This window comes from Phocoena phocoena, chromosome 8, assembly GCF_963924675.1.
Source record: "Phocoena phocoena chromosome 8, mPhoPho1.1, whole genome shotgun sequence".
Lineage (NCBI taxonomy): Eukaryota > Metazoa > Chordata > Mammalia > Artiodactyla > Phocoenidae > Phocoena > Phocoena phocoena.
In genome coordinates this window covers 53,231,078-53,240,875 of record NC_089226.1, presented here as the reverse complement: position 1 = coordinate 53,240,875, position 9,798 = coordinate 53,231,078, and positions in this window count along the sequence as shown.

Below are 9,798 nucleotides of genomic sequence, written 5' to 3'. Positions count from 1 at the left end.
TAAGGAACAGTTGCCTTTGTTTCCTGAGCTGGGGGCAGTGGAAGGACTGAGTCAGTTAGAAGGGGTCTCTGCGCACGGTAAGCCCACATATGTTGAATTGGTGTGGACTGGCAATCAGTGTTTTTGTCCTTATGAAGTCTCATGGAAAATAAAGTTATAAGGGTCACAAGAAACTTGAAGACGCTATGCATGTTCGGAGAAGGGGGGATTGACTCTAGCTTGTGGAATAGAGAATCTTGTTGGAGGAAGGGCATCTGAACTGAGCCCTGATAGTAAAAGCCAGGACTGGAGATGGGGCTGAGCAGGAAGGGCAGGAAGGGCAGATCAGGTTGAAGGACAAGCATACACGCAGATAAAGGGGTGGGAAAGTATGTCTGCATGCAAAAAAATGAGTGAGAAGTTTTGCCTAGCATCGTGTAAGGACCAGCTGAAGACAAATCATTGTCCTGGGTGGAAGAACACTGGCACCTTCAGGTGAGATACAATTCAAGCCCGCCCCCCAGGTTCCATTTTCCTCTGCAGTGGTTAAATGACCTGCATTACCCAGAGCAGTGCTTCTCCTCTCCCCTCTGGTGGGCTCTGCATCAGTGCAGCAAAAGCTTAGAAATCCCCTGGCTTTCCTGTTTAGGACACTTTTGATATTCAACAAGTACAGGTGAGGGCTTCCCTGGTGGCGCAGTGGTTGAGAGTCCGCCTGCCGATGCAGGGGACACGGGTTCGTGCCCCGGTCCGGGAGGATCCCACATGTCGCGGAGCGGCTGGGCCCGTGAGCCATGGCTGCTGAGCCTGCACGTCTGGAGCCTGTGCTCCGCAACGGGAGAGGCCACAACAGTGAGAGGCCCGCGTACCGCAAAACAAAAACAAAAACAAAACAACAACAAAAAAACAAGTACAGGTGAGATCGTGGTAACTCCAAGAAGTGATGGGAATTTGTACTTGCAAAATGCTTGTCTCCACTTTTGGAGTGCTTAATTAGTTGATTCTCACATCTCCCACTGTGCAGGGGCACCTGGATAGTCCTCATGGTAGCATGAGCTTTTCCTACAGATCAGGAATGGGTAGCGGGGTGGAAAGCATGAGTATTTGACTGAACAATTTGAAGCTTGTCAGAGCCAGGATTTTCCTCTCAGTCTTCAACAGTTGCAGAGATGCTCCCGATTTATTCAGACTTGCCAAAGATCTGTATTCTTTTTCACCCGCCTCTTCTCAAAAGTCACCAACTTTTCATCATTTTAAGGACCTCTTGGAAGAAAGAAGATGAAAAGATGTTCTTAGCTTCTAGGGCTCTGACTTTCTCTTTCTCTTTATTTTTTCTTCCTGCCTGTCTCTGTTTCTGTGTCTGCCCCTTTGTCTGTCTCCTCTTCTCTGTGGTCTTCTGTCCACTCAATCTCTCTGAGAGGCAGTAGAGTCTACTGCACAGGAAAGAATACTTGAGAAAGAATGAGAACGATTGGAATGCGTGCATCACCAGCAACTTGCTGAACCTTTTTTTTTTTTTTTTGCGGTACGCGGGCCTCTCAGTGTTGTGGCCTCTCCCGTTGCGGAGCACAGGCTCCGGACGCGCAGGCTCAGCGGCCATGGCTCACGGGCCCAGCCGCTCCGCGGCATGTGGGATCCTCCCGGACCGGGGCACGAACCCGTGTCCCCTGTATCAGCAGGCGGACTCTCAACCACCGCGCCACCAGGGAAGCCCTGCTGAACCTTTCTGAAACTTGGTTTTTCTGGACATATAATGTGGATTTGCCTCAGGATTGGGAAGGCGGGTCGGTGTCACCAAAAGCAAGCAATTCTAGGTTCTTTGTGGGCCCTGTCAAATACCAACTCAGTGGCCCTGAGCAGGTTCTTAATTGCTCCTGACACACACACGCACACTGCATATCAAGTTTCTCACCTGACAGAATGAGGACCACGTGAGGCTGTGGGGAGAAAAAGAAGAGGCAATGACCTAGCAGGGAAAGTGTGGCCTCAAGCTCAGGAAGCCTGGGGTTTGATTCCCACTAATTACTAGCTGTGTGGTCTTGGATAAATTATTTACTAATAATACTTAATAGTCATTGTGCATGTACCACGTGCCAGGCATTAGTCTAAGCTTTTGTTTGGATTATCTCAATGGGTCTTCGTAATCTGATAAGGAGGGGATGATATTATCATCTCCATTTTGCACACAAGAGAATGGAGGCTCCGAGAGGCTCACGCCATTGCTCAATGTCAAGGGCTACGACCTGGCAGAGCAGGGAAGCAAGTCCAGCTCCTTTGACTCCAGAGCACACACTCTTTACCGGTGGGCTATCATGACTCCAAGGCTTCACTTGGGCATTGCAAGTCCGCAAGTAGAATTGCTTATATGATAAGTACTAAGTAGTACTTACCTCATGAGGCTGTTGCCAGGAGTAAATGAGATGCTACTTACAAATGACTTATCAGTGTCTCATATAATATAATCCTGTAATGAATGTCAGCAAGTATGTATATACTACCTCACATACTTATTTTTGGACCATGATGGGGTAAACCCTATATACTGCATGTATGTGAATAAGTGGCAATGACCTTTTAGGCACTCCGCAAGTCACGCACCACTGTCGTGAGGACAATCGCTGACATTCCTTCTTGCTCTGGATTCAGACCTTCTATGACTCATTTTCCCCAGGCTCTATCAGCTCCAGTGAAAGTTCCCAGGTCACTTTACCCAGGGATGACAAATGGTTCCAGAACTCTTTGACTTCTGTATTAATTAAATGTGAGAAAACAGAGAGCTCCATGAAAAGACACCTCCGCGGTTTCTTTTTAAACCCTGTACTTCCACCTCAACTTGCAGCTGCACCACACAAAACCGCCCACGATAGAACAGTGTCCTATTCATTGTGCACAGTGAGTCACAGATCAGTTATCAAGACTGCACCTCATGTTCCCAAAAGAAATGATGCGCCTTGAGAAGCAGGGGAGGAGAAAGGTGAGTCAAGGGGCTTTGAGTAGCAAACCCGATGCCAAGCTTTACCCACTCACTCACTCACCAATCATTTATTAAGCCCTCACTCAGTGCTGGGCACTAGTTAAAGAAACAAGTCCAGTAAGTCTGGCTTGCTGTCCTGGAGGAGGAAAAGGGAAAGGATTTCCCATCCATTGCTTGCTTGCTTTGGGCTGGGCACTGGGCTGGGAGTCTTGAAGATAAGGGGATTGACAAGGGATTCACCCAAGGATCATACAACTGGGAAGTGGTAGATTGGGACTAGTGGTTCTGTCACCATTTTCACCATGCCTCTGCTTAGAGAAGCTCATGTCTAGCGGAGGACAGAGACTCAAATCATTACTCTATGGGATGCTAAGGTTTTGGAAGTTTAGTCTTGCAGGATGCATGAAGCCTGTAGCGAGAGTTCCTAGCAGCTGTTGTGAGCTTCTCCACTCTCAGTCTTAGAGAAGGGCATGATGGATCAGATTCCTGTGTGTTATCTCAATCCCTGTGTGTCCATCTCTTCAGTTCAACTGCCAAGGAAGATGGCTTTTTAATTCCCAAGAGACTATGATTCTAAAAGTCAAGACTTCTAGGCTTCAAACCGGTGGTTTTGAAACCCTTTGTAAAAAGCAGCGTAACTTTACATTTGAACAAAACACCATGTAATCCCAATTTATAAAACAAGTAAAACTGGGCTTCCCTGGTGGCGCAGTGGTTGAGAGTCCGCCTGCCGATGCAGGGGACACGGGTTTGTGCCCCAGTCCGGGAAGATCCCACATGCTGCGGAGCGGCTGGGACCGTGAGCCATGGCCGCTGAGCCTGCGCTCCGCCACGGGAGAGGCCACAACAGTGAGAGGCCCGCGTACGGAAAAAAAAAAAACAAACCAAAAAAACCCCAATAAAACTGAAGCAACTCTGGCTAATGTGCAGGGCCCGACTCTCCTGATCTTCCCTCAGATGCTGAGAAAACAGGTTGAAAACCACAGCTCTAGAGAATCCAGGTCCTTGGCTTTCTTTTGGCTGAGCAGATCTGAGCTGTAAGGCCCTGCTGGTCCAGTGCCTCCTTCTTCCTCTCTCCAGGCCATGTACCCTGCACATCCAGGCCCTTTCCCTTCTCCTAAGACCCTCTTAGACCTTGGCCATGAGAGATTAAGGATCCTACTTAAAGGATCCACCATGGTAAAATGGTGGCACAACCAACAGTCCCAATCTACCACTTCCCAGCTGCATGATCCTTGGGCCAATCCCTCGTCAATCCCCTTATCTTCAGAGTGGGAATTACGACTTGCAGCCTTGCGGCGTATGGCCCTGGCTCCAGGCCTGGCTCTGACTTGGCAAACTCTCATGTTGGGGCTTCTGCAGCAACTGACTTTAATCTCCATTTTCCTGGCTCCTAGTCTCCACCTAGAGTCCCCATCAAGGCACTAGAACACTCCCCTCAGGCGACAGGACCACTCGCTGCTTGAAGACAAACAAACTTCCTGCCTGCTTTTCTGAGTCTCAGCTGCCTCTGAATTTTGCTTTGTCTTAATCTGTTCAAGTACTCTCACATTTATTAAGTCCTTGGTATATACTGGGCATGGATTTCAACACCTTACACGTATTAACTTATTTAATCCTTTCAACAGATATATGAGGTAGCCATACTTGTTATACCCATTTTACAGATGAGAAAACTGAGGCCCAGTGAGGCTGAGTAATAGTCACACAACTATTAAATGGCAGAACCAATACAAACCTGGGCCTCTGGTTCCAGAGCCTGAATTCCTGTATGTAGCCTTTTGACTGGGCAACTATGTCTTCCTTACCAGCAGAAGAGATGGTAAGACTCAAGGATATGGGGACTCAGTGAGGCTTAGTGACTGCCTCTCCCTAGAGGTGTCAGAATGGTAAATACTCCACACAGCTACTTTGTCATGGGACCATTTTTTATTCAAGCTAATAAATCAGTGATGAGAGCTGTGTGTGTGTGTGTGTGTGTGTGTGTGTGTGTGTGTTTGTGTGTTGGGATGGGGAACAAAGATATCTCTGCACGTATTACTTGGTAAATTAGCTTTTCCATTTCCATCTAGCTGCATCAAAATATCTTGTTGTGCTTCACTGAATGGTTGAAGTTCTGGGTTGACAAATAGATTTCATCTCTTGTTCCAAATTTGGTCGATTTATTGTGGTGCTTGGAACGACGAATTGGGAAGGATTCTGCAGTCACATTGGGTCTCAGCAGGAAAGAGAGTCATGATCTATTAATAATGTCTGCCATGTGCAAGGGAGGTGAAGGTGATGCATATGAGTCATTTACCTGATATCCATGGACTGATTTCCTATCTTGGCTCATTCTTATCTGTTTTATCCTCAGTCAGTGAAATGGAGGCAGGCCTATCCTTATCCTTAAGATGTGACCTGAGTTTTGCCAGGCTCTCCATCCACTTCATGTCTGGATGACCTCGATATAAACACGATGCTGGATGGGGAGATGGGAAGACGGACAGAGGGGTTTACAAAAAAAGTGTTGCTTGAGTGTGCTTTGTCTTGGCATTCCTTCATAATTCAAACAGAGCATAGAAGTGTCCATTAATAGCTTGGAGAATCAGAAAAGAAGATCTCTCTCTATTCAGTTATTGGGCTCATGGCTCTGAGATCTTTCCCAAAGGCACTGTTCTGCATCTTATTTTGCTGAAAGCCACAGCAATTAAAAACAGCAGCTCCACTGTTCTGGGCTCAGTTTCCTCCCGCAGTGCTCTTGGACCAGGTCGTGGCAGATTGTGAGACCTGCAATATTTTTCCTTAGGTCTTTCCAGAGCTGATTTTCCCTCATCTTTCAGACTTTAATTCATATGACCCTACCTTAAAAAGGCTCTCCTTCAGCACCCTATCAAAAGTCTTCCTTGGCCATTCTCTGTTGTATTATTTTATTTTCTTCGTGTCTTGCTTCACTGGCTTGACTTGTTTTTCTTACTGATTTGTTTACTTGTTAAGTGTCTGCCATGTAAGCCCCATTGCTTTTCTCTCATGTTTGCCATGTAAGACCCATTGCTTTTCTCTTGTTCACCACTGTATCACCTATACCTCTGAAAAGTAAAACAAAAACCAAGATTGATGCTAGAAATTCCATGCGTGGCCTTCTCTGAGGTGAATGACAGCTGGCATTTCAGTGTTTGCCGGTGGTTTGGACCATCCAGCACAGGTGAGACAATCTCCCTTGTAGCAGCCTGGATCTCTGAAGTTTCTTATAATCCAAATGCCTCTCTACCCTTGATGATCTTTTCCCACGGTACACACCCAACACACCCTTCCAGCTGGCATCCTGCCTGGGGTTTCCATCAGATCTGCCAGAGGCTAGGGATATCAGATATCTGGTAGGTTCCATTCTGAGAGTGAACTGTAGCTCTTCACTCACCCAGCCTTCTTGGACCAAACCCAAGAGTTTCATGCAGGCTGGAAGAGCCCGGGTGCCCAATTTCTTCCAAAGTGGCCTTATTAATACATTTCTTTGGTCATATCTCTCCCACATCCTCTCCAAAATCTCTAGTGGCTCTCCAATGCCCATAGACCAAAGTATTTAGATTAAGGCATTCAAGACTTTTCAACTCTCTGTCTATTCTCTTGATTTAAGTCAAGAATGGATGTTGGGGGCTTCCCTGGTGGCACAGTGGTTGAGAGTCCGCCTGCCGATGCAGGGGACACGGGTTCGTGCCCCAGTCCGGGAAGATCCCACATGCCGCAGAGCGGCTGGGCCCGTGAGCCATGGACGCTGAGCTTGCACGTCCGGAGCCTGTGCTCCGCAAGGGGTGGGAGGGAGACACAAGAGGGAGGGGATATAGGGATACATGTATATGTATAGTTGATTCACTTTGTTATACAGCAGAAACTAACACAACAACGTAAAGCAATTATACTTCAATAAAGATGTTTAAAAATCTTAAAAAAAAAAAGAATGGATGTTGGTTTGTTCCCTGCACAGGCCTCGGGCACACTCTTTCTGCCTTGTGGTCCTTGCCCAGCATCACTCCTTGGGCAATCTTCCTGGTCTCCCTCATCTTTGCAATGGATGACGCCTCTATGGACCTGCTAGCACTCTGCACTTTTCTGCATTGCTGCATGCTGACACGTGATTTTGAAATATATTTTTCCATGTTATCCCAAATAATAAGCCTATATAATAACATTTTAAACTGTTATCCTAAATAATAAGCCTGGGGATAAGCACTACCTCTAATTTGTTTTTGTATCCTTAGTACACCTAGCAGAGTGTCTAGCCCAGATTAGAAAAGAATGAACAGAATCACATTTTCATTTTTATGAATGAGGGGAAAAAAGATCAGAGCCTAACGGTCTTGCCCAAATCCATGCAGCTGGTTGCCAGGGGAATCAAGATTCGAACGTCAATCTCTTATATTTAAATCATACGCCACACACTCAAAAGTCCAAAGGGACCAGGCAGATTACATAAGCACGAAAGCATGTGGGTGAAATATAGTCTGAAGTGGGGGGACCTGTGTATCCAGAAGGAAGGCACCAAACAGCTCAGCTGACAATCGTCAGGTGAGCATGGGAGTCCAGTCTGCAGGTTCCACAGAAAGTTGAAGATCTGATTGGTGAGTGACATCTCACAAAATTCTGAATGTTGCCAACTAGCTCTAATTAAAAATACTGCATGATTCAAACACATCCCCTCTGTGAGGCAGATGAGGCATCAGCCTGCCAGCTGGTGACCCATGCTGTTCATGCCTGTGATGCCGCCCTGGAGATGGTACCATGGGTCAAGTGGCTCAGACTTGCAGAGCGAGAGACAAGTTCCAATTGCCTTTGTGGTCAAATTATTTAAAGCCACTGATATTGGGTTGATTTGGGGGCCCTCAAGGTGAGGGGGATGAACATCCTTGAGTTTCACATGGGTGCTCTGAAGTTGTGTCAACTCCAAATGATAGTTTTCCTCATCACTGAAGTTGACCAAGAACTCCAGTGATGGTCTGCAAATGGGCTTTGCTGTGGATAAATGCAAATCAATACCAATTATGAGCGGGGTCCCTTGTTGGATTGGCTGGCTGTCAAGAAAGATAAAATACTGCGGAACCATTGCAAAAGGGGTATCCCAATTCCTGGCTCTTTGGAAGTGGAAGGCAATTAACTATGTAACAGTTACATACATGGGGTGGGGCTAATGCTCAGCCTTAGAGAAAGTGATCAGCTCTGTCTTAATACAGGCAGAGAATTAGGCAATGGGAGTTTTGGCCATTGAATTGAACATTCATTTATTATGACAAAATGAGCCAGTATTGACCTGGAGGCCCTACTGCAGGGTATCAGCCTATTAATAACAGGCTGTTACATGCTCTGTGTAAAGGCTGGGGATGAAATCTTGCTGTCCTTTCAAATACGAAGGAAGCAGTGTCTTTTAGATTTGTAGGTTACCATGACCACGTGCGAGTTGGAAACTGGGGAATAAAGGGGGACTGCATCGAGTCAGCATGGGCTCACATCTCAATTCCAGTCCCCACTGGCCTTATAACCTTGGGTGCGGTGCCGAACCCATTTTCAGTCTCAGATTTATCATTGCTAAAATGGGGATGATAACGCTTTCCTCTCAGGTTGGTTGGGCAGGTGATTTTGTAAATGTCCTTTGTACAGTGGCTGGCACAAACTGGATGCCGTGTGCATATTTATTTCACTTCCCTTCCCAATTTCCACAGCACTTTATCTGAGTCACTTTTGTGACTTGGTTGGCTTTCTATCTGAATTTCATAGTCTCTCTGTCCACGTATTTTCCTCTGTTAGGCAATGGATTCTTTCTGAGCTGAGTTTTCCACTGATTCATCTGTACATCTTTCACAGGGCCTGCCCACAGTAGGTCTCCAATCCCTATTTGTGGCACTGATGGATTAATGACACAGGAATTGCATTAGTCTGGGTCCATCGCACCAGTCAGCAACTTCCCTGTCAGCCATTGCACCATATGCCTCAGGAGGAGCAGACAAACCTGCTGGTCCTGCTGGTGCACACGTGCCTTTCTAGATCATCACTTGCTTCAAGTATGGACTGATGGCCACTGAGCATGGAAGGAGAAGCTGTAATATCCGTGACTGAGGGTGCGAGGTAGAACCTAGGAGTCTTCCTTGAATACACGACTTCTGAAATGGGCCGTGGGGGATCAGGGAGATTTTTCTAGGCAGAAAATGAGGAAGGGCATTCTAGGCGAAAGAACCAACCTGCACAAAGTTATGCAGGTGTGAAAATATAGGATGTGTAGCTAGAGGAGGACGAGAACTGGACTTCATGAGTACCTACTACATGCAGGAGCTTTACATCTGTTACTGCATTTCATGCTCTCAGTTGTCTTGGTAGCGAAGCATTGTCCTTCTTATTTTAAGGGGAGGAAACAAATAGGGATCAAGTCTAGTAATTTGTTCAGAGTGCAAAGCATGAAAGTGGCAGGGCTGAATCTGGGGCCCATTCTCACACCCATGGCACATGTGAGGGGCAGGGAGCAGTGGGCTAAGGGACTGAAATTCACTGGCAATTCCCAGCACACCTTCATTAACTTCAACCCTGAGAGTGAACACAGTCTTCTCTGAAACTGTACTCTCTCTCAGTTTTGAACATTTCTGATGAGTTTGAAAAGTGATCCTCAAATGTCTAGCAAGAAGTGGGTTTGGGCATATAGGGAGAGAGATCTGTCTTCAGTCATAGGGTTTGTTTCATTTTGCAAGTTGTAGCCAAATTGCTTGAGCTATTTTTATACTTGGATTCCAGACAGCTTGCTGAGATTCATATTATCTGATTTGGGGTGTTTTTGTGCAAAGCTTTTTAAATTTTATCAGGTGCATTTCACTCCACCACAGCCCAGG